Source organism: Schistocerca americana, unplaced genomic scaffold, assembly GCF_021461395.2.
Source record: "Schistocerca americana isolate TAMUIC-IGC-003095 unplaced genomic scaffold, iqSchAmer2.1 HiC_scaffold_25, whole genome shotgun sequence".
NCBI classification, from domain to species: domain Eukaryota; kingdom Metazoa; phylum Arthropoda; class Insecta; order Orthoptera; family Acrididae; genus Schistocerca; species Schistocerca americana.
In genome coordinates this window covers 933,481-961,275 of record NW_025725961.1, presented here as the reverse complement: position 1 = coordinate 961,275, position 27,795 = coordinate 933,481, and positions in this window count along the sequence as shown.

The following is a 27,795-nucleotide window of genomic DNA, read 5'->3' as shown; positions in this document are numbered from 1 at the left end:
ATTGTGCCTTTTGAATTTAATTCCGATGCAATTTCTGTTTATCATCGTCAATAAGAAGGTTCAAGGTATACAGTAAACCTGAGGTGAAGCATCGGAATCTAAAACTTGACTCACAGGAGAGGTTCAAAACATAGAAAGTTAGTGTGTCAGTCCTCTTGTACTTAAGTCGGCATTCTGCCTTTTGAATTTAGTTCCGATGCCATTTCTGTGCTTCATCGTCAATAAGAAGGTCCCTGAGATACAGTAAACCTGAAGTGAAGCTCGGAATCTAAAACTGTACTCACAGGAGTGGTTCAAATCACATAAAGTTAGAGTGTCTTTCCTCTTGTACTTATGTCAGCATGTTGCCTTTTGTATTAAATTCGGATGCAATTACTGTGCTTTATCGTCAATAAGAAGGTCCAAAAGATACACTAAACCTGAAGTGAAGCATTGGAATCTAAAACTGGACTTACACGAGAGGTTCAAATCAAAGAAAGTTAGAGTGTCAGTCCCCTTGTACATTAGTCAGCATAGTGCCTTTTGAATTTAATTCCGATGCAATTTCTGTGTTTCATCGTCAATAAGAAGGTTCAAGGTATACAGTAAACCTGAAGTGAAGCATCGGAATCTAAAACTTGACTCACAGGAGCGTTTCAAATCATAGAAAGTGTGAGTGTCAGTCCCCTTATACATTAGTCAGCATTGTGCCTTTTGAATTTAATTCCGATGCAATTTCTGTGTTTCATCGTCAATAAGAAGGTTCAAGGTATACAGTACACATGAATTGAAGCATCGGAATCTAAAACTTGACCCACAGGAGAGGTTCAAATCATAGAAAGTTAGAGTGACAGTCCTCTAATCCTTAAGTCGGCACTGTGCCTTTTGTATTTAATTCCGATGCAATTTCTGTGTTTCATCGTCAATAAGAAGGTCCAAGGGGTACAGTAAACCTGAAGTGAAGCATCGGAATCTAAAACTGGACTTACTGGAGAGGTTCAAATCATAGAAAGTTAGAGTGTCAATCCTCTTGTACTTAAGTCGGTTTTGTGACTTTTGTATTAAATTAGGATGCAATTTCTGTGTTTCATCGTCAATAAGAAAGTCCAAGGGATACAATCAACCCGAAGTGAAGCATCGGAATCTAAAACTGGACTCACAGGAGAGGTTCAAATCATAGAAAGTTAGAGTGTCAGTCCTCTTGTACTTAAGTCAGCATTGTGCCTTTTGAAATTAATTCCGAAGCAATTTCTGTGCTTCATCGTCAATAAGAAGGTCCAAGGTATACAGTAAACCTGAAGTGAAGCATCCGAATGTAAAACTGGACACACAGGAGAGGTTCAAATCATAGAAAGTTAGAGTGTCAGTCCTCTTGTACTTTAGTCGGCATTGTGCCTTTAGAATTTAATTCCGATGCAATTCCTGTGTTTCATCATCAATAAGCAGGTCCAAGGTATACAGTAAACCTGAAGTGAAGCATCGGAATCTAATACTTGACTCACAGGCGAGGTTCAAATCATAGAAAGTTAGTGTGTCCGTACTCTTCTACTTAAGTCGGCACTGTGCCATTTGAATTTAATTGCGATGCACGTTCTGTGTTTCGTCGTCAATAAGAAGGTCCTAGGGATACAGTAAACCTGAAGTGAAGCATCGGAATCTAAAACTGGACCTACAGGAGAGGTTCAGATCATAGAGAGTTAGGGTATCAGTCCTCTTGTACTTAAGTCGACATTGTGCCTTTTGAATTTAATTCCGATGCAATTTCTGTGCTTCATCGTCAATAAGAAGGTCATAGGGATACAGTAAACCTGAAGTGAAGCATCGGAATCTAAAACTGGACTCACAGGAGAGGTTCAAATCATAGAAAGTTAGAGTGTCAATCGTCTTGTACTTTAGTCGGCATTGTGCCTTTTGAATTTAATTCCGATGCAATTCCTGTGTTTCATCGTCAATAAGAAGGTCCAAGGTATACAGTAAACCTGAAGTGAGGCATCGGAATCTAAAACTTGACTCACAGGAGAGGTTCAAATCATAGAAAGTTAGAGTGTCCGTCCTCTTGTACTTAAGTCGGCACTGTGCCATTTGAATTTAATTCCGATGCAAGTTCTGTGTTTCATCGTCAATAAGAAGGTCCAAGGGATACAGTAAACCTGAAGTGAAGCATCGGAATCTAAAACTGGACTTACAGGAGAGGTTCAAATCATAGAAAGTTAGAGTGTCAGTCCCCTTGTACATAAGTCAGCATTGTGCCTTTTGAATTTAATTCCGATGCAATTTCTGTTTATCATCGTCAATAAGAAGGTTCAAGGTATACAGTAAACCTGAGGTGAAGCATCGGAATCTAAAACTTGACTCACAGGAGAGGTTCAAAACATAGAAAGTTAGTGTGTCAGTCCTCTTGTACTTAAGTCGGCATTCTGCCTTTTGAATTTAGTTCCGATGCCATTTCTGTGCTTCATCGTCAATAAGAAGGTCCCTGAGATACAGTAAACCTGAAGTGAAGCTCGGAATCTAAAACTGTACTCACAGGAGTGGTTCAAATCACATAAAGTTAGAGTGTCTTTCCTCTTGTACTTATGTCAGCATGTTGCCTTTTGTATTAAATTCGGATGCAATTACTGTGCTTTATCGTCAATAAGAAGGTCCAAAAGATACAGTAAACCTGAAGTGAAGCATTGGAATCTAAAACTGGACTTACACGAGAGGTTCAAATCAAAGAAAGTTAGAGTGTCAGTCCCCTTGTACATTAGTCAGCATAGTGCCTTTTGAATTTAATTCCGATGCAATTTCTGTGTTTCATCGTCAATAAGAAGGTTCAAGGTATACAGTAAACCTGAAGTGAAGCATCGGAATCTAAAACTTGACTCACAGGAGCGTTTCAAATCATAGAAAGTGTGAGTGTCAGTCCCCTTATACATTAGTCAGCATTGTGCCTTTTGAATTTAATTCCGATGCAATTTCTGTGTTTCATCGTCAATAAGAAGGTTCAAGGTATACAGTACACATGAATTGAAGCATCGGAATCTAAAACTTGACCCACAGGAGAGGTTCAAATCATAGAAAGTTAGAGTGTCAGTCCTCTAATCCTTAAGTCGGCACTGTGCCTTTTGTATTTAATTCCGATGCAATTTCTGTGTTTCATCGTCAATAAGAAGGTCCAAGGGGTACAGTAAACCTGAAGTGAAGCATCGGAATCTAAAACTGGACTTACTGGAGAGGTTCAAATCATAGAAAGTTAGAGTGTCAATCCTCTTGTACTTAAGTCGGTTTTGTGACTTTTGTATTAAATTAGGATGCAATTTCTGTGTTTCATCGTCAATAAGAAAGTCCAAGGGATACAATCAACCCGAAGTGAAGCATCGGAATCTAAAACTGGACTCACAGGAGAGGTTCAAATCATAGAAAGTTAGAGTGTCAGTCCTCTTGTACTTAAGTCAGCATTGTGCCTTTTGAAATTAATTCCGAAGCAATTTCTGTGCTTCATCGTCAATAAGAAGGTCCAAGGTATACAGTAAACCTGAAGTGAAGCATCCGAATGTAAAACTGGACTCACAGGAGAGGTTCAAATCATAGAAAGTTAGAGTGTCAGTCCTCTTGTACTTTAGTCGGCATTGTGCCTTTAGAATTTAATTCCGATGCAATTCCTGTGTTTCATCATCAATAAGCAGGTCCAAGGTACACAGTAAACCTGAAGTGAAGCATCGGAATCTAATATTTGACTCACAGGCGAGGTTCAAATCATAGAAAGTTAGTGTGTCCGTACTCTTCTACTTAAGTCGGCACTGTGCCATTTGAATTTAATTGCGATGCACGTTCTGTGTTTCGTCGTCAATAAGAAGGTCCAAGGGATACAGTAAACCTGAAGTGAAGCATCGGAATCTAAAACTGGACCTACAGGAGAGGTTCAGATCATAGAGAGTTAGGGTATCAGTCCTCTTGTACTTAAGTCGACATTGTGCCTTTTGAATTTAATTCCGATGCAATTTCTGTGCTTCATCGTCAATAAGAAGGTCATAGGGATACAGTAAACCAGAAGTGAAGCATCGGAATCTAAAACTGGACTCACAGGAGAGAGTCAAATCATAGAAAGTTAGAGTGTCAGTCCTCTTGTACTTAAGTCGTCATTCTGCCTTTTGTTTTTAATTCCGATGCAATTTCTGTGCTTCATCGTCAATAAGAAGGTCCCTGAGATACAGTAAACCAGAAGTGAAGCATCGGAATCTAAATCTGGACACAGGAAAGGTTCAAATCGTAGAAAGTTAGAGTGTCAGTCCTCCTGTACTTAAGTCGGCATTGTGCCTTTTGAATTTAATTCGCATGCAATTTCTGTGTTTCATCGTCAATAAGAATGTCCAAGGGATACAGTAAACCTGAAGTGAAGCATCGGATTCTAAAGCTGGACTCACAGGACAGGTTCAAATCATAGAAAGTTAGAGTGTCAGTCCTCTTGTACTTATTTCGGCATTGTGCCTTTTGATTTTAATTCCGATGCAATTTCTGTGCTTCATCGTCAATTAGAAGGTAAAAGGGATACAGTAAACATGAAGTGAAGCATCGGAATCTACAACTGGACTCACAGGAGAGGTTCAAATTGTAGAAAGTTAGAGTGTCAGTCCTCTTGAACTTAAGTCGGCATTGTGCCTTTTGAATTTAATTCCGATACAATTTCTGTGTTTCATCGTCAATAAGATGGTCCAAGGGATACAGTAAACCTGAAGTGAAGCATCGGAATCTAAAACTGGAATCACAGGAGAGGTTCAAATCATAGAAACTTACAGTGTCAGTCCTCTCCTACTTAAGTCGGCATTGTGCCTTTTGAATTTAATTCCGAAGCCATTTCTGTGCTTCATTGTCAATAAAAAGGTCCAAGGTATACAGTAAACCTGAAGCGAAGCATCCGAAACTAAGACTGGCCTCACAGGAGAGGTTCAAATCAAAGAAAGTTAGAGTGTCACTCCTCTTGTACTTATGTCGGCATTGTGCCTTTTGAATTTAATTCCGATGCAATTTCTGCGCTTCATCGTCAATTAGAAGGTACAAGGGATACAGTAAACCTGAAGTGAAGCATCGGAATCTAAAACTGGACTCACAGGAGAAGTTCAAATCGTAGAAAGTTAGAGTGTCAGTCCTCTCCTACTTAACTCGGCATTGTGCATTTTGAATTAAATTCCGATGCCGTTTCTGTGCTTCATCGTCAATAAGAAGGTCCCTGAGATACAGTAAACCTGAAGTGAGGCATCGGAATCTAAATCTCGACTCACAGGAGAGGTTCAAATCATAGAAAGTTAGAGTGTCAGTCCTCTCCAACTTAAGTCGGCATTGTGCCTTTTGAATTTAATTCCCATGCATTTTCTGTGTTTCATCGTCAATAAGAATGTCCAAGGGATACAGTAAACCTGAAGTGAAGCATCGGATTCTAAAACTGGACTCACAGGAGAGGTTCAAATCATAGAAAGTTAGAGTGTCAGCCCTCTTGTACTTATGTCGGAATTGTGCCTTTTGAATTTAATTCCGATGCAATTTCTGTGCTTCATCGTCAATTAGAAGGTAAAAGGGATACAGTAAACCTGAAGTGAAGCATCGGAATCTAAAACTGGACTCACAGGTGATGTTCAAATCGTAGAAAGTTAGAGTGTCAGTCCTCTTGAACTTAAGTCGGCATTGTGCCTTTTCAATTTAATTCCGATACAATTTCTGAGTTTCATCGTCAATAAGATGGTCCAAGGGATACAGTAAACCTGAAGTGAAGCATCGGAATCTAAAACTGGACTCACAGGAGAGGTTCAAATCGTAGAAACTTAGAGTGTCAGTCCTCTCCTACTTAAGTCGGCATTGTACCTTTTGAATTTAATTCCGAAGCCATTTCTGTGCTTCATCGTCAATAAGAAGGTACAAGGTATACAGTAAACCTGAAGCGAAGCATCCGAAACTAAAACTGGCCTCACAGGAGAGGTTCAAATCATAGAAAGTTAGTGTGTCAGTCCTCTTGTACTTAAGTCGGCATTGTGCATTTTGAATTTAATTCCGATGCAATTTCTTTGTTTCATCGTCAATAAGAAGGTCCAAGGTATACTGTGAACCTGAAGTGAAGCATCGGAATCTAAAACTGGACTCACAGGAGAGGTTCAAATCACATAAAGTTAGAGTGTCTTTCCTCTTGTACTTAAGTCAGCATGTTGCCTTTTGTATTAAATTCGGATGCAATTTCTGTGCTTCATCGTCAATAAGAAGGTTCATGGGGTAGAGTAAACCTGAAGTGAAGCATCGGAATCTAAAACTGGACTTACTGGATAGGTTCAAATCATAGAAAGTTTGAGTGTCAGCCCTCTTGTACTTAAGTCGGCATTGTGCCTTTTGTATTAAATTAGGATGCAATTTCTGTGTTTCACCGTCAATAAGAAGGTCCAAGGGATACAGTAAACCTGAAGTGAAGCATCGGAATCTAAAACTGGACTCACAGGAGAGGTTCAAATCATAGAAAGTTAGAGTGTCAGTCCTCTTGTACTTAAGTCGGCATTGTGCCTTTTGAATTTAATTCCGAAGCAATTTCTGTGCTTCATCGTCAATAAGAAGGTCCAAGGTATACAGCAAACCTGAAGTGAAGCATCCGAATCTAAAACTGGACTCACAGGAGACGTTCAAATCATAGAAAGTTAGCGTGTCAGTCCTCTTGTACTTAAGTCGGCATTGTGCCTTTTGAATTTAATTCCGATGCAATTTCTGTGTTTCATCGTCAATAAGAAGGTCCAAGGTATACAGTGAACCTGAAGTGTAGCACCGGAATCTAAAACTGGACTTACAGGAGAGATTGAAATCATAGAAAGTTAGAGTATCAGTCCCCTTGTACTTAAGTCGGCATTGTGCCTTTTGTATTAAATTCGGATGCAATTTCTGTGTTTCATCGTCAATAAGAAGGTCCAAAGGATACAGTAAACCTGAAGTGCAGCATCGGAATCTAAAACTGGACTCACAGGAGAGGTTCAAATCATAGAAAGTTAGAGTGTCAGTCCTCTTGTACTTAAGTCATCATTGTGCCTTTTGAATTTACTTCCAATGTAATTTCTGTGCTTCATCGTCAAAAAGAAGGTCCAAGGGATACAGTAAACCTGAAGTGAAGCATCAGAATCTAATACTGGACACAGGAGAGGTTCAAATCATAGAAAGTTAGAGTGACAGTCTTCTTGTACTTAAGCCGGCATTGTGCCCTTTGCATTAAATTCGGATGCAATATCTGTATTTCATCGGCAATAAGAAGGTCCAAGGGATACAGTAAACCTGAAGTGAAGCATCGGAATCTAAAACTGGACTTACAGGAGAGGTTCGAATCATAGAGAGTTAGAGTATCAGTCCTCTTGTACTTAAGTCGGCATTGTGCCTTTTGTATTAAATTCGGATGCAATTTCTGTGTTTCATCGTCAATATGAGGGACCAAGGGATACAGTAAACCTGAAGTGCAGCATCGGAATTTAAAACTGGACTCACAGGAGAGGTTCAAACCATAGAAAGTTAGAGTCTCAGTCTTCTTGTACTTATGTCGTCATTGTGCCTTTTGAATTTAATTCCGATGCAATTTCTGTGTTTCATCGTCAATAAGAATGTCCCAGGGATACAGTAAACCTGAACTGAAGCATCGGATTCTGAAACTGGCCTCACAGACGAGGTTCAGATCGTAGAAACTTAGAGTGTCAGTCCTCTCCTACTTAAATCGGCATTGTGCCTTTTGAATTTAATTCCGAAGCCATTTCTGTGCTGCATCGTCAATAAAAAGGTCCAAGGGATGCAGTAAAGCTGAAGTGATGCATCTAAAACTGGACTGACAGGAGAGGTTCAAATCATAGAAAGTTAGAGTGTCAGTCCTCTTGTACTTAAGTCGGCATTGTGCCTTTTGTATTACATTCGGATGCAATTTCTGTGTTCCATCGTGAATAAGAAGGTCCATGGGATACAGTAAACCTGAAGTGAAGCATCAGAATCTAATACTGGACTTATAGGAGAGGTTCAAATCATAGAAAGTTAGAGTGTCAGTCCTCTCGTACTTAAGTCGGCATTGTGCCTTTTGAATTTAATTCCGAAGCAATTTCTGTGCTTCATCGTCAATAAGAAGGTCCAAGGTATACAGTAAACCTCAAGTGAAGCATCCGAATCTAAAACTGGACTCACAGGAGAGGTTCAAATCATAGTAAGTTTGCGTGTCAGTCCTCTTGTACTTAAGTCGGCATTGTACCTTTTGAATTTAATTCCGATGCAATTTCTGTGTTTCATCGTCAATAAGAAGGTCCAAGGTATACAGTGAACCTGAAGTGTAGCATCGGAATCTAAAACTGGACTTACAGGAGAGGTTCAAATCATAGAAAGTTAGAGTATCAGTCCTCTTGTACTTAAGTCGGCATTGTGCCTTTTGTATTAAATTCGGATGCTATTTCTGTGTTTCATCGTCAATAAGAAGGTCCAAGGGATACAGTAAACCTGAAGTGCAGCATCGGAATCTAAAACTGGACTCACAGGAGAGGTTCAAATCATAGAAAGTTAGGGTGTCAGTCCTCTTGTACTTAAGTCATCATTGTGCCTTTTGAATTTACTTCCAATGTAATTTCTGTGCTTCATCGTCAAAAAGAAGGTCCAAGGGATACAGTAAACCTGAAGTTAAGCATCCGAATCTAAAACTGGACTCACAGGAGAGGTTCAAATCATAGATAATTAGAGTGTCAGTCCTCTTGTACTTTAGTCGGCATTGTGCCTTTTGAATTTAATTCCGATGCAATTCCTGTGTTTCATCGTCAATAAGCAGGTCCAAGGTATACAGTAAACCTGAAGTGAAGCATCGGAATCTAATACTTGACTCACAGGCGAGGTTCAAATCATAGAAAGTTAGAGTGTCCGTCCTCTTGTACTTATGTCGGCACTGTGCCATTTGAATTTAATTCCGATGCACGTTCTGTGTTTCGTCGTCAATAAGAAGGTCTAAGGGATACAGTAAACCTGAAGTGAAGCATCGGAATCTAAAACTGGACTTACATGAGAGGTTCAAATCATAGAGAGTTAGAGTATCAGTCCTCTTGTACTTAAGTCGGCATTGTGCATTTTGTATTAAATTCGGATGCAATTTCTGTGTTTCATCGTCAATATGAAGGACCAAGGGATACAGTAAACCTGAAGTGCAGCATCGGAATCTAAAACTGGACTCACAGGAGAGGTTCAAACCATAGAAAGTTAGAGTGTCAGTCTTCTTGTACTTAAGTCGTCATTGTGCCTTTTGAATTTAATTCCGATGCAATTTCTGTGCTTCATCGTCAATAAGAAGGTCCCTGAGATACAGTAAACCTGAAGTGAAGCATCGGAATCTAAATCTGGACACAGGAGAGGTTCAAATCGCAGAAAGTTAGAGTGTCAGTCCTCCTGTACTTAAATCGGCATTGTGCCGTTTGAATTTAATTCCCATGCAATTTCTGTGTTTCATCGTCAATAAGAATGTCCAAGGGATACAGTAAACCTGAAGTGAAGCATCGGATTCTAGAACTGGACTCACAGGAGAGGTTCAAATCATAGAAAGTTAGAGTGTCAGTCCTCTTGTACTTATGTCGGCATTGTGCCTTTTGAATGTAATTCCGATGCAATTTCTGTGCTACATCGTCAATTAGAAGGTAAAAGGGATACAGTAAACCTGAAGTGAAGCATCGGAATCTAAAACTGGACTCACAGGAGAGGTTCAAATCGTAGAAAGTTAGAGTGTCAGTCCTCTTGAACTTAAGTCGGCATTGTGCCTTTTGAATTAATTTCCGATACAATTTCTGTGTTTCATCGTCAATAAGATGGTCCAAGGGATACAGTGAACCTGAAGTGAAGCATCGGAATCTAAAACTGGACTCACATTAGAGGTTCAAATCATAGAAACTTAGAGTGTCAGTCCTCTCCTACTTAAGTCGGCATTGTGCCTTTTGAATTTAATTCAGAAGCCATTTCTGTTCTTCATTGTCAATAAGAAGGTCCAAGGTATACAGTAAACCGGAAGCGAAGCATCCGAAACTAAGACTGGCCTCACAGGAGAGGTTCAAATCATAGAAAGTTAGAGTGTCAGTCCTCTCCTACTTAAGTCTGCATTGTGCATTTTGAATTTAATTCCGATGCCATTTCTGTGCTTCATCGTCAATAAGAAGGTCCCTGGGATACAGTAAACCTGAAGTGAGGCATCGGAATCTAAATTTTGACTCACAGGAGAGGTTCAAATCATAGAAAGTTAGAGTGTCAGTCCTCCTGTACTTAAGTCGGCATTGTGCCTTTTGAATTTAATTCCCATGCATTTTCTGTGTTTCATCGTCAATAAGAATGTCCAAGGGATACAGTAAACCTGAAGTGAAGCATCGGATTTTAAAACTGGACTCACAGGAGAGGTTCAAATAATAGGAAGTTAGAGTGTCAGTCCTCTTGTACTTATGTCGGCATTGTGCCTTTTCAATTTAATTCCGATACAATTTCTGTGTTTCATCGTCAATAAGATGGTCCAAAGGATACAGTAAACCTGAAGTGAAGCATCGGAATCTAAAACTGGACTCACATCAGAGGTTCAAATCGTAGAAACTTAGAGTGTCAGTCCTCTCCTACTTAAGTCGGCATTGTGCCTTTTGAATTTAATTCCGAAGCCATTTCTGTGCTTCATCGTCAATAAGAAGCTCCAAGGGATGCAGTAAAGCTGAAGTGATGCATCTAAAACTGGACTCACAGGAGAGGTTCAAATTATAGAAAGTTAGAGTGTCAGTGCTCTTGTACTTAAGTCGGCATTGTGCCTTTTGAATTTAATTCCGAAGCAATTTCTGTGCTTCATCGTCAATAAGAAGGTCCAAGGTATACAGTAAACCTGAATTGAAGCATCCGAATCTAAAACTGGACTCACAGGAGAGGTTTAAATCATAGAAGGTTTGCGTGTCAGTCCTCTTGTACTTAAATCGGCATTGTGCCTTTTGAATTTAATTACGATGCAATTTCTGTGTTTCATCGTCAATAAGAAGGTCCAAGGTATACAGTGAACCTGAAGCGTAGCATCGGAATCTAAAACTGGACTTACAGGAGAGGTTCAAATCATAGAAAGTTAGAGTATCAGTCCTCTTGTACTTAAGTCGGCATTGTGCCTTTTGTATTAAATTCGGATGCAATTTCTTTGTTTCATCGTCAATAAGAAGGTCCAAGGGATACAGTAAACCTGAAGTGCAGCATCGGAATCTAAAACTGGACTCACAGGAGAGGTTCAAATCATAGAAAGTTAGAGTGTCAGTCCTCTTGTTCTTAAGTCGTCATTGTGCCTTTTGAATTTACTTCCAATGTAATTTCTGTGCTTCATCGTCAAAAAGAAGGTCCAAGGGATACAGTAAACCTGAAGTGAAGCATCAGAATCTAATACTGGACTTACAGGAGAGGTTCAAATCATAGAAAGTTAGAGTGTCAGTCATCTTGTACTTAAGCGGGCATTGTGCCTTTTGCATTAAATTCGGATGCAATATCTGTATTTCATCGGCAATAAGAAGGTCCAAGGGGGACAGTAAACATGAACTGAAGCATCGGAATCTATAACTGGACTTACAGGAGAGGTTCAAATCATAGAAAGTTAGAGCGTCAGTCCTTTTGTACTTAAGTCGGCATTGTGCCTTTTGTATTAAATTCGGATGCAATTTCAGTTTTTCATCGTCAATAAGAAGGTCCAAGGGATACAGTAAACCTGAAGTGAAGCATCGGAATCTAAAACTGGACTCTCACTAGAGGTTCAAATCATAGAAAGTTAGAGTGTCAGTCCTCTTGTACTTAAGTCATCATTGTGCCTTTTGAATTTAATGCCGATGCAATATCTGTGCTTCATCGTCAAAAAGAAGGTCCAAGGGATACAGTAAAACTAAAGTGATGCATCAGAATCTAAAACTGGAATAACAGGAGAGGTTCAAATCATAGAAAGTTAGAGTGTCAGTCTTCTTGTACTTAAGTCAGCATTGTGCCTTTTGTATTAAATTCGGATGCAATTTCTGTGTTTCATCGTCAATAAAAAGGTCCAAGGTATACAGTAAATCTGAAGTGAAGCATCGGAATCTAAAACTGAACTCACAGCAGAGGTTCGAACCATAGATAGTTAGAGTGTCAGACCTCTTGTACTTAAGTCGGCATTGTGCATTTTGTATTAAATTCGGATGCAATTTCTGTGTTTCATCGTCAATAAGAAGGTCCAAGGTATACAGTAAACCTGAAGTGAAGCATCAGAAGCTAAAACTGGACTCACAGGAGAGGTCCAGATCATAGGAAGTAAGAGCGTCAGTCCTCTTGCACTTAAGTCGGCATTGTGCCTTTTTAATTTAATTCCGATGCAATTTCTGTGCTTCATCGTCAATAATAAGGTCCAAGGGACACACTAAACCTGAAGTGAAGCATCGGAATCTAAAACTGGACTCACAGGAGAGGTTCAGATCATAGAAAGTTACAGTGTAAGTCCTCTTGTACTTAAGTAGGCATTGTGAGTTTTGTATTAAATTCGGATTCAATTTCTGTGTTTCATCGTCGTTAAGAAGGTCCAAGGTATACAGTAACCTGATGTGAAGCATCGGAATCTAAAACTGGACTCACAGGAGTGGTTCGAATCATAGAAAGTTAGAGGTTCAGTCCTCTTGTACTTAAGTCGGCATTGTGCCTTTTGTATTAAATTCGGATGCAATTTCTGTGTTTCATCGTCTATAAGAAGGTCCAAGGGATACAGTAAACCTGAAGTGAAACATCGGAATCTAACACTGGACCCACAGGAGACGTTCAAATCATAGAAAGTTAGAGTGTCAGTCCTCTTGTACTTAAGTCTGCATTGTGCCTTTTGTATTAAATTCGGATGAAAATTCTGTGTTTCATCGTCTATAAGAAGGTCCAAGGGATACAGTTAACCAGAAGTGAAGCTTCGGAATCTAAAACTGGATTCACAGGAGAGGTTCATATCATAGAAAGTTAGAGTGTCAGTCCTCTTGCACTTAAGTCGGCATTGTGCGTTTTGTATTAAATTCGGATGCAATTTGTGTGTTTCATCGTCAATAAGAAAGTCCAAGGTATACAGTAAACCTGAAGTGAAGCATCGGAATCTAAAATTGGACTCACAGGAGAGGTTCAAATCATAGAAAGTTAGAGTGTCAGTCCTCTTGTACTTTAGTCGGCATTGTGCCTTTTGAATTTAAATCCGATGCATTTTCAGCGTTTCATCGTCAATATGAAGGTCCAAGGTATACAGTAAAGCTGAAGTGAGGCATCGGAATCTAAAACTTGACTCACAGGAGAGGTTCAAATCATTGAAAGTTAGAGTGTCCGTCCTCTTGTACTTAAGTCGGCATTGTGCCTTTTGAATTTAATTCCGATGCAAATTCTGTGTTTCATCGTCAATATGAAGGTCCAAGGGATACAGTAAACATGAAGTGAAACATCGGAATCTAAAACCGGACTCACAGGAGGGGTTCAAATCATAGGAAGTTAGAGTGTCAGTCCTCTTGTACTTAAGTCTGCATTGTGGCTTTTGTATTAAATTCTAATGCATATTCTATGTTTCATCGTCAATAAGAAAGTCCAATTTATACAGTAAACCTGAAGTGAAGCATCAGAATCTAAAACTGGACTCACAGGAGAAGTTTAAATCACAGGAAGTTAGAGTTTCAGTCCTCTTGTACTTAAGTGGGCATTGTGGCTTTTGTATTAAATTCGGATGCAAGTTCTGTGTTTCATCGTCAATAAGAAAGTCCAAGGTATATAGTAAACCTGAAATCAAGCATCGGAATCTAAAACTGGACTCACGGGAGAGGTACAAATCATAGACTGTTAGAGTGTCAGTCCTTGTGTACTTAAGTCGGCTTGTGCCTTTTGTATTAAATTCGGATGCAATTTCTGTGTTTCATTGTCAATAAGAAGGTCCAAGGTATACAGTAAACCTGAAGAGAAGCATCGGAATCTAAAACTGGACTCACAGGAGAGGTCCAGCTCATGGGAAGTTAGAGTGTCTGTCCACTTGTACTAAAGTCGGCATTGTGCATTTTCAATTTAATTCCGATGCAATTTCTGTGCTTCATCGTCAATAAGAAGGTCCAAGGGACACAGTAAACCTGAAGTGAAGCATCGGAATCTAAAACTGGACTTACAAGAGAGGTTCAGATCATAGAAATTTAGAGTGTCAGTCCTCGTGTACTTAAGTCGGCTTGTGCCTTTTGAATTTAATTCAGAAGCCATTTCTGTGCTTCATTGTCAATAAGAAGGTCCAAGGTATAAAGTAAACCTGAAGCGAAGCATCCGAAACTAAGACTGGCCTCACAGGAGAGGTTCAAATCATAGAAAGTTAGAGTGTCTTTCCACTCCTACTTAAGTCTGCAGTGTGCATTTTGAAATTAATTCCGATGCCATTTCTGTGCTTCATCGTCAATAAGAAGGTCCCTGAGATACAGTAAACCTGAAGTGAAGCATCGGAATCTAAATCTCGACTCACAGGAGAGGTTCAAATCATAGGAAGTTAGAGTGTCAGTCCTCCTGTACTTAAGTCGGCATTGTGCCTTTTGAATTTAATTCCCATGCATCTTCTGTGTTTCATCGTCAATAAGAATGTCCAAGGGATACAGTAAACCTGAAGTGAAGCATCGGATTCTAAAACTGGACTCACAGGAGAGGTTCAAATCATAGAAAGTTAGAGTGTCAGTCCTCTTGTACTTATGTCGGCATTGTGCCTTTTGAATGTAATTCCGATGCAATTTACGTGCTACATCGTCAATTAGAAGGTAAAAGGGATACAGTAAACCTGAAGTGAAGCATCGGAATCTAAAACTGGACTCACAGGAGAGGTTCAAATCGTAGAAAGTTAGAGTGTCAGTCCTCTTGAACTTAAGTCGGCATTGTGCCTTTTCAATTTAATTCCGATACAATTTCTGTGTTTCATCGTCAATAAGATGGTCCAAGGGATTCAGTAAACCTGAAGTGAAGCATCCGAATCTAAAACTGGACTCACAGGAGAGGTTCAAATCGTAGAAACTTAGAGTGTCAGTCCTCTCCTACTTAAGTCGGCATTGTGCCTTTTGAATTTAATTCCGAAGCCATTTCTGTGCTTCATCGTCAATAAGAAGGTCCAAGGGATGTAGTAAAGCTGAAGCGATGCATCTAAAACTGGACGCACAGGAGAGGTTCAAATCATAGAAAGTTAGAGTGTCAGTCCTCTTGTGCTTAAGTCGGCATTGTGCCTTTTGTATTAAATTCGGAGGCAATTTCTGTGTTCCATCGTGAATAAGAAGGTCCAAGGGATACAGTAAACCTGAGGTGAAGCATCAGAATCTAATACTGGACTTACAGAAGAGGTTTAAATCATAAAAACTTAGAGTGTCAGTCCTCTCGTACTTAAGTCGGCATTGTGCCTTTTGAACTTAATTCCGAAGCAATTTCTGTGCTTCATCGTCAATAAGAAGGTCCAAGGTATACAGTAAACCTGAAGTGAAGCATCCGAATCTAAAACTGGACTCACAGGAGAGGTTCAAATCATAGAAAGTTTGCGTGTCAGTCCTCTTCTACTTAAGTCGGCATTGTGCCTTTTGAATTTAATTCCGATGCTATTTCTGTGTCTCATCGTCAATAAGAAGGTCCAGGGTATACAGTGAACCTTAAGTGTAGCATCGGAATCTAAAACTGGACTTACAGAAGAGGTTCAAATCATAGAAAGTTAGAGTATCAGTCCTCTTGTACTTAAGTCGGCATTGTGCCTTTTGTATTAAATTCGGATGCAATTTCTGTGTTTCATCGTCAATAAGAAGGTCCAAGGGATACAGTAAACCTGAAGTGCAGCATCGGAATCTAAAACTGGGCTCACAGGAGAGGTTCAAATCATAGAATGTTAGAGTGTCAGTCCTCTTGTACTTACGTCGTCATTGTGCCTTTTGAATTTACTTCCAATGTAATTTCTGTGCTTCATCGTCAAAAAGAAGGTCCAAGGGATACAGTAAACCTGAAGTGAAGCATCAGAATCTAATACTGGACTTACAGGAGAGGTTCAATTCATAGAAAGTTAGAGTGTCAGTCTTCTTGGTCTTAAGCCGGCATTGTGCCTTTTGCATTAAATTCGGATGCAATATCTGTGTTTCATCGGCAATAAGAAGGTCGAAGGGGTACAGTAAACATGAACTGAAGCATCGGAATCTATAACTGGACTTACAGGAGAGGTTCAAATCATAGAAAGTTAGTGCGTCAGTCCTTTTGTACTTAAGTCGGCATTGTGCCTTTTGTATTAAATTGGGATGCAATTTCTGTTTTTCATCGTCAATAAGAAGGTCCAAGGGATACAGTAAACCTGAAGTGAAGCATCGGAATCTAAAACTGGACTCACACTAGAGGTTCAAATCATAGAAATTTAGAGTGTCAGTCCGCTTGTACTCAAGTCATCATTGTGCCTTTTGAATTTAATGCCGATGCAATATCTGTGCTTCATCGTCAAAAAGAAGGTCCAAGGGATACAGTAAAACTAAAGTGATGCATCAGAATCTAAAACTGGAATAACAGGAGAGGTTCAAATCATAGAAAGTTAGAGTGTCAGTCTTCTTGTACTTAGGTCGGCATTGTGCCTTTTGTATTAATTTCGGATGCAATTTCTGTGTTTCATCGTCAATAAGAAGGTCCAAGGTATACACTAAATCTGAAGTGAAGCATCGGAATCTAAAACTGGACTCACAGGATAGGTTCAAATCATAGAAATTTAAAGTAGCTGTCTTCTTGTACTTAAGTCGGCATTGTGCCTTTTGAATTTAATTCCGATGCATTTTCTGTGTTTCATCGTCAATAAGAAGGTCCAAGGGATACAGTAAACCTGAAGTGAAGCATCGGAATCTAAAACTGGACTCACAGGAGGGGTTCAAATCATAGGAAGTTAGAGTGTCAGTCCGCTAGTACTTAAGTCTGCATTGTGCTTTTTGTATCAAATTCGGATGCTATTTCTGTGTTCATCGTCAATAAGAAGGTCCAAGGTATACAGTAAACCTGAAGTGAAGCATCGGAAACTAAAACCGGACTCACAGCAGAGGTTCAAATCATAGATAGTTAGAGTGTCAGTCCTCTTGTACTTAAGTCGGTATTGTGCATTTTGTATTAAATTCGGATGCAATTTCTGTGTTTCATCGTCAATAAGAAGGTCCAAGGTATACAGTAAACCTGAAGTGAAGCATCGGAAGCTAAAACTGGACTCACAGGAGAGGTCCAGATCATAGGAAGTTAGAGCGTCCGTCCTCTTGCACTTAAGTCGGCATTGTGCCTTTTGAATTTAATTCCGATGCAATTTCTGTGCTTCATCGTCAATAAGAAGGTCCAAGGGACACACTAAACCTGAAGTGAAGCATCGGAATCTAAAACTGGACTCACAGGAGAGGTTCAGATCATAGAAAATTAGAGTGTAAGTCCTCTTGTACTTAAGTCGGCATTGTGCCTTTTGTATTAAATTCGGATTCAATTTCTGTGTTTCATCGTCGATAAGAAGGTCCAAGGTATACAGTAACTTGATGTGAAGCATTGGAATCTAAAACTGGACTCACAGGAGTGGTTCGAATCATAGAAAGTTAGAGGTTCAGTCCTCTTGTACTAAGTCGGCATTGTGCCTTTTGTATTAAATTCGTATGCAATTTCTGTGTTTCATCGTGTATAAGAAGGTCCAAGGGATACAGTAAACCTGAAGTGAAACATCGGAATCTAACACTGGACCCACAGGACACGTTCAAATCATAGAAAGTTAGAGTGTCAGTCCTCTTGTACTTAAGTCTGCATTGTGCCTTTTGTATTAAATTCGGATGAAAATTCTGTGTTTCATCGTCAATAAGAAGGTCCAAGGGATACAGTTAACCAGAAGTGAAGCTTCGGAATCTAAAACTGGACTCACAGGAGAGGTTCATATCATAGAAAGTTAGAGTGTCAGTCCTCTTGCACTTAAGCCGGCATTGTGCGTTTTGTATTAAATTCGGATGCAATTTGTGTGTTTCATCGTCAATAAGAAAGTCCAAGGTATACAGTAAACCTGAAGTGAAGCATCGGAATCTAAAACTGGACTCACAGGAGAGATTCAAATCATAGAAAGTTAGAGTGTCAGTCCTCTTGTACTTTAGTCGGCATTGTGCCTTTTGAATTTAAATCCGATGCAATTTCTGCGTTTCATCGTCAATATGAAGGTCCAAGGTATACAGTAAAGCTGAAGTGAAGCATCGGAATCTAAAACTTGACTCACAGGAGAGGTTCAAATCATTGAAAGTTGGAGTGTCCGTCCTCTTGTACTTAAGTCGGCATTGTGCCTTTTGAATTTAATTCCGATGCAAATTCTGTGTTTCATCGTCAATATGAAGGTCCAAGGGATACAGTAAACATGAAGTGAAACATCGGAATCTAAAACTGGACTCACAGGAGGGGTTCAAATCATAGGAAGTTAGAGTGTCAGTCCTCTTGTACTTAAGTCTGCATTGTGGCTTTTGTATTAAATTCGGATGCATATTCTGTGTTTCATCGTCAATTAGAAAGTCCAATTTATACAGTAAACCTGAAGTGAAGCATCAGAATCTAAAACTGGACTCACAGGAGAGGTTTAAATCACAGAAAGTTAGAGTTTCAGTCCTCTTGTACTTAAGTCGGCATTGTGATTTTGTATTAAATTCGGATGCAATTTCTGTGTTTCATCGTCAATAAGAAAGTCCAAGGTATACAGTAAACCTGAAGTGAAGCATCGGAATCTAAAACTGGACTCACGGGAGAGGTTCAAATCATAGACAGTTAGAGTGTCAGTCCTCTTGTACTTAAGTCGGCTTGTGCCTTTTGTATTAAATTCGGATGCAATTTCTGTGTTTCATTGTCAATAAGAAGGTCCAAGGTATACAGTAAACCTGAAGAGAAGCATCGGAATCTAAAACTGGACTCACAGGAGAGGTCCAGATCATGGGATGTTAGAGTGTCTGTCCACTTGTACTAAAGTCGGCATTGTGCATTTTCAATTTAATTCCGATGCAATTTCTGTGCTTCATCGTCAATAAGAAGGTCCAAGGGACACAGTAAACCTGAAGTGAAGCATCGGAATCTAAAACTGGACTTACAAGAGAGGTTCAGATCATAGAAATTTATAGTGTCAGCCCTCTTGTACTTAAGTCGGCATTTTGCCTTTTGTATTAAATTCGGATGAAATTAATGTGTTTCATCGTCAATAAGAAGGTCCAAGGGATACAGTACACCAGAAGTGAAGCTTCGGAATCTAAAACTGGACTCACAGGAGTGGTTCAAATCATAGAAAGTTAGAGTGACGGTCCTCTTGTACTTATGTCGGCATTGTGCCTTTTGAATTAATTCCGATGCAATTTCTGTGCTTCATCGTCAATTAGAAGGTCCAAGGTATACAGTAAACCTGAAGTGAAGCATCGGAATCTAAAACTGGACTCACAGGAGAGGTTCAAATCGTAGAAAGTTAGAGTGTCAGTCCTCTTGAACTTAAGTCGGCATTGTGCCCTTTCAATTTAATTCCGATACAATTTCTGTGTTTCATCGTCAATAAGATGGTCCAAGGGATACAGTAAACCTGAAGTGAAGCATCGGAATCTAAAACTGGACTCACAGGAGAGGTTCAAATCGTAGAAACTTAGAGTGTCAGTCCTCTCCTACTTAAGTCGGCATTGTGCCTTTTGAATTTAATTCCGAAGCCTTTTCTGTGCTTGATCGTCAATAAGAAGGTCCAAGGTATACAGTAAACCTGAAGCGAAGCATCCGAAACTAAAACTGGCCTCACAGGAGAGGTTCAAATCATAGAAAGTTAGAGTGTCAGTCCTCTTGAACTTAAGTCGGCATTGTGCCCTTTCAATTTAATTCCGATACAATTTCTGTGTTTCATCGTCAATAAGATGGTCCAAGGGATACAGTAAACCTGAACTGAAGCATCGGAATCTAAAACTGGACTCACAGGAGAGGTTCAAATCATCGAAAGTTAGAGTGTCAGTCCTCTTGTACTTAAGTCGGCATTGTGCCTTTTGAATTTAATTCCGAAGCAATTTCTGTGCTTCATCGTCAATGAGAAGGTCCAAGGTATACAGTAAACCTGAAGTGAAGCATCCGAATCTAAAACTGGACTCACAGGAGAGGTTCAAAACATAGAAGGTTAGCGTGTCAGTCCTCTTGTACTTAAGTCGGCATTGTGCCTTTTGAATTTAATTCCGATGCAATTTCTGTGTTTCATCCTCAATAAGAAGGTCCAAGGTATACAGTGATCCTGAAGTGTAGCATCGGAATCTAAAACTGTACTTACAGGAGAGGTTCAAATCATAGAAAGTTAGAGTATCAGTCCTCTTGTACTTAAGTCGGCATTGTGCCTTTTGCATTACATTCGGATGCAATTTCTGTGTTTCATCGTCAATAAGAAGGTCCAAGGGATACAGTAAACCTGAAGTGCAGCATCGGAATCTAAAACTGGACTCACAGGAGAGGTTCAAATCATAGAAAGTTATAGTGTCAGTCCTGTTGTACTTAAGTCGTCATTGTGCCTTTTGAATTTACTTCCAATGTAATTTCTGTGCTTCATCGTCAAAAAGAAGGTCTAAGGGATACAGTAAACCTGAAGTGAAGCATCAAAATCTAATACTGAACTTACAGAAGAGGTTCAAATCATAGAAAGTCAGAGTGTCAGTCTTCTTGTACTTAAGCCGGCATTGCGCCTTTTGCATTACATTCGGATGCAATATCTGTATTTCATCGGCAATAAGAAGGTCCAAGGGGTACAGTAAACATGAACTGAAGCATCGGAATCTATAACTGGACTTACAGGAGAGGTTCAAATCATAGAAAGTTAGAGTGTCAGTCCTTTTGTACTTAAGTCGGCATTGTGCCTTTTGTATTAAATTCGGATGCAATTTCTGTTTTTCATCGTCAATAAGAAGGTCCAAGGGATACAGTAAACCTGAAGTGAAGCATCGGAATCAAAAACTGGACTCACAGGAGAGGTTCAAATCATAGAAAGTTAGAGTGTCTGTCCTCTTGTACTTAAGTCATCATTGTGCCTTTTGAATTTAATGCCGATGCAATATCTGTGCTTCATCGGCAAAAAGAAGGTCCAAGGGATACAGTAAAACTAAAGTGATGCATCAGAATCTAAAACTGGAATAACAGGAGAGGTTCAAATCATAGAAACTTAGAGTGTCAGTCCCCTTTGTTCTTACGCCGGCATTGTGCCTTTTGTATTAAATTCAGATGAAATTTCTGTTTCATCGTCAATAAGAAGGTCCATGGTATACAGTAAACCTGAAGTGTAGCATCGGCATCTAAAACTGGACCCACAGGAGAGGTTCAAATCTTAGAGACTTAGAGTGCCAGTCCTCTTGTACTTAAGTCGGCATTGTGCCCTTTGAATTTAATTCCGATGCAATTTCTGTGTTTCATCGTCAATAAGAAGGTACAAGGTATACTGTAAACCTGAAGTGATGCATCGGAATCTAAAACTGGACTCACATGAGAGGTTCAAATCATAGAAAGTTAGAGTTTGAGTGACCTTGTACTTAAGTCGGCATTGTGCCTTTTGTATTAAATTCGGATGGAATTACTCTGTTTCATCGTCAATAAGACGGTCCAAGGGATACAGTAAACCTGAAGTAAAGCATCAGAATCTAAAACTCGACTCACAGGAGAGGTTCAAATCATAGAAAGTGAGAGTGTCATTCCTCTTGTTCCTAAATCGGAATTGTGCCTTTTGCACTAAATTCGGATGCAATTTCTGTGTTTCATCGCCAATATGAAGATCCAAGGGATGCAGTAAAGCTGAAGTGATGCATCGGAATCTAAAACTGGACTCACAGGAGAGGTTCAAATCATAGAAGGGTAGAGTGTCAGTCCTCTTGTACTTAAGTCGGCATTGTGCCTTTTGTATTAAATTCGGATGCAATTTCTGTGTTCCATCGTGATTAAGAAGGTCCAAGGTATACAGTAAACCTGAAGTGAAGCATCGGAATCTAAAACTGGACTCACAGGATAGGTTCAAATCATAGAAAGTTAGAGTATCAGTCTTCATGTACTTAAGTCGGCATTGTGCCTTTTGAATTTAATTCCGATGCATTTCCTGTGCTTCACCGACAATAAGAAGGTCCATGGTATACTGTAAACCTGAAGTGTAGCATCGGCATCTAAAACTGGACCCACAGGAGAGGTTCAAATCTTAGAAACTTAAAGTGCCAGTCCTCTTGTACTTAAGTCGGCATTGTGCCCTTAGAATTTAATTCCGATGCAATTTCTGTGTTTCATCGTCAATAAGAAGGTCCAAGGTATACAGTAAACCTGAAGTGAAGCATCGGAAGCTAAAACTGGACTCACAGGAGAAGTCCAGATCATAGAAAGTTAGAGTGTAAGTCCTCTTGTACTTAAGTCGGCATTGTGCCTTTTGTATTAAATTCGGATGCAATTTCTGTGTTTCATCGTCTATAAGAAGGTCCAAGGGATACAGTAAACCTGAAGTGAAACATCGGAATCTAACACTGGACCCACAGGAGACGTTCAAATCATAGAAAGTTAGAGTGTCAGTCCTTTTGTACTTAAGTCTGCATTGTTCCTTTTGTATTAAATTCGGATGAAAATTCTGTGTTTCATCGTCAATAAGAAGGTCTAAGGGATACAGTTAACCAGAAGTGAAGCATCAGAATCTAATACTCGACTTACAGGAGAGGTTCAAATCATAGAAAGTCAGAGTGTCAGTCTTCTTGTACTTAAGCCGGCATTGTGCCTTTTGTATTAAATTCGGATGCAATATCTGTATTTCATCGGCAATAAGAAGGTCCAAGGGGTACAGTAAAGATGAACTGAAGCATCGGAATCTATAACTGGATTTACAGGAGAGGTTCAAATCATAGAAAGTTAGAGTGTCAGTCCTTTTGTACTTAACTCGGCATTGTGCCTTTTGTATTACATTCGGATGCAATTTCTGTTTTTCATCGTCACTAAGAAGGTCCAAGGGATACAGTAAACCTGAAGTGAAGCATCGGAATCTAAAACTGGACTCACAGGAGAGGTTCAAATCATAGAAAGTTAGAGTGTCTGTCCTCTTGTACTTAAGTCATCATTGTGCCTTTTGAATTTAATGCCGATGCAATATCTGTGCTTCATCGTCAAAAAGAAGGTCCAAGGGATACAGTAAAACTAAAGTGATGCATCAGAATCTAAAACTGGAATGACAGGAGAGGTTCAAATCATTGAAACTTAGAGTGTCACTCCCCTTGTACTTACGCCGGCATTGTGCCTTTTGTATTAAATTCAGATGAAATTTCTGTTTCATCGTCAATAAGAAGGTCCATGGTATACAGTAAACCTGAAGTGTTGCATCGGCATCTAAAACTGGACCCACAGGAGAGGTTCAAATCTTAGAGACTTAGAGTGCCAGTCCTCTTGTACTTAAGTCGGCATTGTGCCCTTTGAATTTAATTCCGATGCAATTTCTGTGTTTCATCGACAATAAGAAGGTCCAAGGGATACAGTAAACCTGAAGTAAAGCATAGGAATCTAAAACTCGACTCCTAGGAGAGGTTCAAATCATAGAAAGTTAGAGTGTCGGCCCTCTTTTACTTAAGTCGGCATTGTTCCATTTAAATTTAATTCCGATGCAATTTCTGTGCTCCATCGTCAAAAAGAAGGTCCTAGGGCTGCAGTAAACCTGAGGTGCAGCATTGGAATCTAAAACTGGACTCACAGGAGAGGTTCAAATCATAGAAAGTGAGAGTGTCATTCCTCTTGTACCTAAATCGGAATTGTGCCTTTTGCATTAAATTCGGATGCAATTTCTGTGTTTCATCGCCAATATGAAGATCCAAGGGATGCAGTAAAGCTGAAGTGATGCATCGGAATCTAAAACTGGACTCACAGGAGAGGTTCAAATCATAGAAAGTTAGAGTGTCAGTCCTCTTGTACTTAAGTCGGCATTGTGCCTTTTGTATTAAATTCGGATGCAATTTCTGTGTTCCATCGTGAATAAGAAGGTCCAAGGTATACAGTAAACCTGAAGTGAAGCATCGGAATCTAAAACTGGACTCACAGGATAGGTTCAAATCATAGAAAGTTAGAGTATCAGTCTTCTTGTACTTAAGTCGGCATTGTGCCTTTTGAATTTAATTCCGATGCATTTTCTGTTTTTCATCGTCAATAAGAAGGTCCAAGGGATACAGTAAACCTGAAGTGAAGCATCGGAATCTAAAACTGGACTCTCAGGAGGGGTTCAAATCATAGGAAGTTAGAGTGTCAGTCCTCTAGTACTTAAGTCTGCATTGTGCTTTTTGTATCAATTTTCAATGCACTTTCTGTGTTTCATCGTCAATAAGATGGTCCAAGGTATACAGTAAACCTGAAGTGAAGCATCGGAATCTAAAACTGGACTCACAGGAGAGGTTCAAATCATAGATAGTTAGAGTGTCAGTCCCCTTGTACTTACGCCGGCATTGTGCCTTCTGTATTAAATTCAGATGAAATTTCTGTGTTTCATCGTCTATATGAAGGTCCAAGGTACACAGTAAACCTGAAGTGAAGCTTCGGAATCTAAAACTGGACTCACAGGAGAGGTTCATATCATAGAAAGTTAGAGAGTCAGTCCTCTTGTACTTAATTGGGCATTGTGCTTTTTGATTTCCATTCCGATGCAATTTCTGTGCTTCATTGTCAATACGATAGTCCATGGTATACAGTAAACCTGAAGTGTAGCATCGGAATCTAAAACTGGACTCACAGGAGAGGTTCAAATCATAGAAAGTTAGAGTGTCCATCCTCTTGTACTTCCGTCGGCATTGTGCCTTTTGAATTTAATTCCGATGCAATTCCTGTGCTTCACCGTCAATAAGAAGGTCCATGGTATACAGTAAACCTGAAGTGTAGCATCGGCATCTAAAACTGGACCCACAGGAGAGGTTCAAATCTTAGAAACTTAGAGTGCCAGTCCTCTTGTACTTAAGTCGGCATTGTGCCCTTAGAATTTAATTCCGATGCAATTTCTGTGTTTCATCGTCAATAAGAAGGTCCGAGGTATACAGTAAACCTGAAGTGAAGCATCGCAAGCTAAAACTGGACTCACAGGAGAGGTCCAGATCATAGGATGTTAGAGCGTCAGTCCTCTTGCACTTAAGTCGGCATTGTGCCTTTTGAATTTAATTCCGATGCAATTTCTGTGCTTCATCGTCAATAAGAAGGTCCAAGGGACACAGTAAACCTGAAGTGAAGCATCGGAATCTAAAACTGGACTCACAGGAGAGGTTCAGATCATAGAAAGTTAGAGTGTAAGTCCTCTTGTACTTAAGTCGGCATTGTGCCTTTTGTATTAAATTCGGATGCAATTTCTGTGTTTCATCGTCGATAAGAAAGTCCAAGGTATACAGTAACCTGATGTGAAGCATCGGAATCTAAAACTGGACTCACAGGAGTGGTTCGAATCATAGAAAGTTTGAGGTTCAGTCCTCTTGTACTTAAGTCGGCATTGTGCCTTTTGTATTAAATTCGGATGCAATATCTGTGTTTCATTGTCTATAAGAAGGTCCAAGGGATACAGTAAACCTGAAGTGAAACATTGGAATCTAACACTGGACCCACAGGAGACATTCAAATAATAGAAAGTTAGAGTGTCAGTCCTCTTGTACTTAAGTCTGCATTGTGCCTTTTGTATTAAATTCGGATGAAAATTCTGTGTTTCATCGTCAATAAGAAGGTCCAAGGGATACAGTAAACCAGAAGTGAAGCTTCGGAATCTAAAACTGGACTCACAGGAGAGGTTCATATCATAGAAAAGTTAGAGCGTCAGTCCTCTTGCACTTAAGTCGGCATTGTGGGTTTTATATCAAATTCGGATGCAATTTGTGTGTTTCATCGTCAATAAGAAGGTCCAAGGTATACAGTAAAGCTGAAGTGAAGCATCGGAATCTAAAACTTGACTCACAGGAGAGGTTCAAATCATTGAAAGTTAGAGTGTCCGTCCTCTTGTACTTAAGTCGGCATTGTGCCTTTTGAATTTAATTCCGACGCAAATTCTGTGTTTCATCGTCAATATGAAGGTCCAAGGGATACAGTAAACCTGAAGTGAAACATCGGAATCTAAAACTGGACTCACAGGAGGGGTTCAAATCATAGGAAGTTAGAGTGTCAGTCCTCTTGTACTTAAGTCTGCATGTGGCTTTTGTATTAAATTCGGATGCATATTCTGTGTTTCATTGTCAATAAGAAAGTCCAATTTATACAGTAAACCTGAAGTGAAGCATCAGAATCTAAAACTGGACTCACAGGAGAGGTTTACATCACAGAAAGTTAGAGTGTCAGTCCTCTTGTACTTAAGTCGGCATTGTGGCTTTTGTATCAAATTCGGCTGCAATTTCTGTGTTTCATCGTCAATAAGAAAGTCCAAGGTATACAGTAAACCTGAAGTGAAGCATCGGAATCTAAAACTGGACTCACGGGAGAGGTTCAAATCATAGACAGTTAGAGTGTCAGTCCTCTTGTACTTAAGTCGGCTTGTGCCTTCAGTATTAAATTCGGAAGCAATTTCTGTGTTTCATTGTCAATAAGAAGGTCCAAGGTATACAGTAAACCTGAAGAGAAGCATCGGAATCTAAAACTGGATTCACTGGAGCATTCCAGATCATGGGAAGTTAGAGTGTCAGTCCTCTTGTACTAAAGTCGGCATTGTGAATTTTCAATTTAATTCCAATGCAATTTTTGTGCTTCATCGTCAATAAGAAGGTCCAAGGGACACAGTAAACCTTAAGTGAAGCATCGGAATCTAAAACTGGACTCAGAAGAGAGGTTCAGATCATAGAAATTTAGAGTGTCAGTCCTCTTGTACTTAAGTCGGCATTGTGCCTTTTGTATTAAATTCGGATGGAATTTCTCTGTTTCATCGTCAATAAGAAGGTCCAAGGGATACAGTAAACCAGAAGTGAAGCTTCGGAATCTAAAACTGGACTCACAGGAGAGGTTGAAATCATAGAAAGGTACAGTGTCCGTCCGCTTGTACTTAAGTCGGCACTGTGCCATTTGAATTTAATTCCGATGCAATTTCTGTGTTTCATCGTCAAGAAGAAGGTCCAAGGGATACAGTAAACCTGAAGTGAAGCATCGGAATCTAAAACTGGACTCACAAGTGAGGTTCAAATCATAGAAAGTTAAAGTGTCAGTCCTCTTGTACTTAAGTCGTCATTGTGCCTTTTGAATTTAATTCCGATGCAATTTCTGTGTTTCATCGTCAATAAGAAGGTCCAAGGGATACAGTAAACCAGAAGTGAAGCTTCGGAATCTAAAACTGGACTCACAGGAGAGGTTCATATCATAGAAAGTTAGAGAGTCAGTCCTCTTGTACTTAATTGGGCATTGTGCTTTTTGATTTCCATTCCGATGCAATTTCTGTGCTTCATTGTCAATACGAAAGTCCATGGTATACAGTAAACCTGAAGTGTAGCATCGGAATCTAAAACTGGACTCACAGGAGAGGTTCAAATCATAGAAAGTTAGAGTGTCCATCCTCTTGTACTTCCGTCGGCATTGTGCCTTTTGAATTTAATTCCGATGCAATTCCTGTGCTTCACCGTCAATAAGAAGGTCCATGGTATACAGTAAACCTGAAGTGTAGCATCGGCATCTAAAACTGGACCCACAGGAGAGGTTCAAATCTTAGAAACTTAGAGTGCCAGTCCTCTTGTACTTAAGTCGGCATTGTGCCCTTAGAATTTAATTCCGATGCAATTTCTGTGTTTCATCGTCAATAAGAAGGTCCGAGGTATACAGTAAACCTGAAGTGAAGCATAGGAATCTAAAACTGGACTCACAGGAGAGGTCCAGATCATA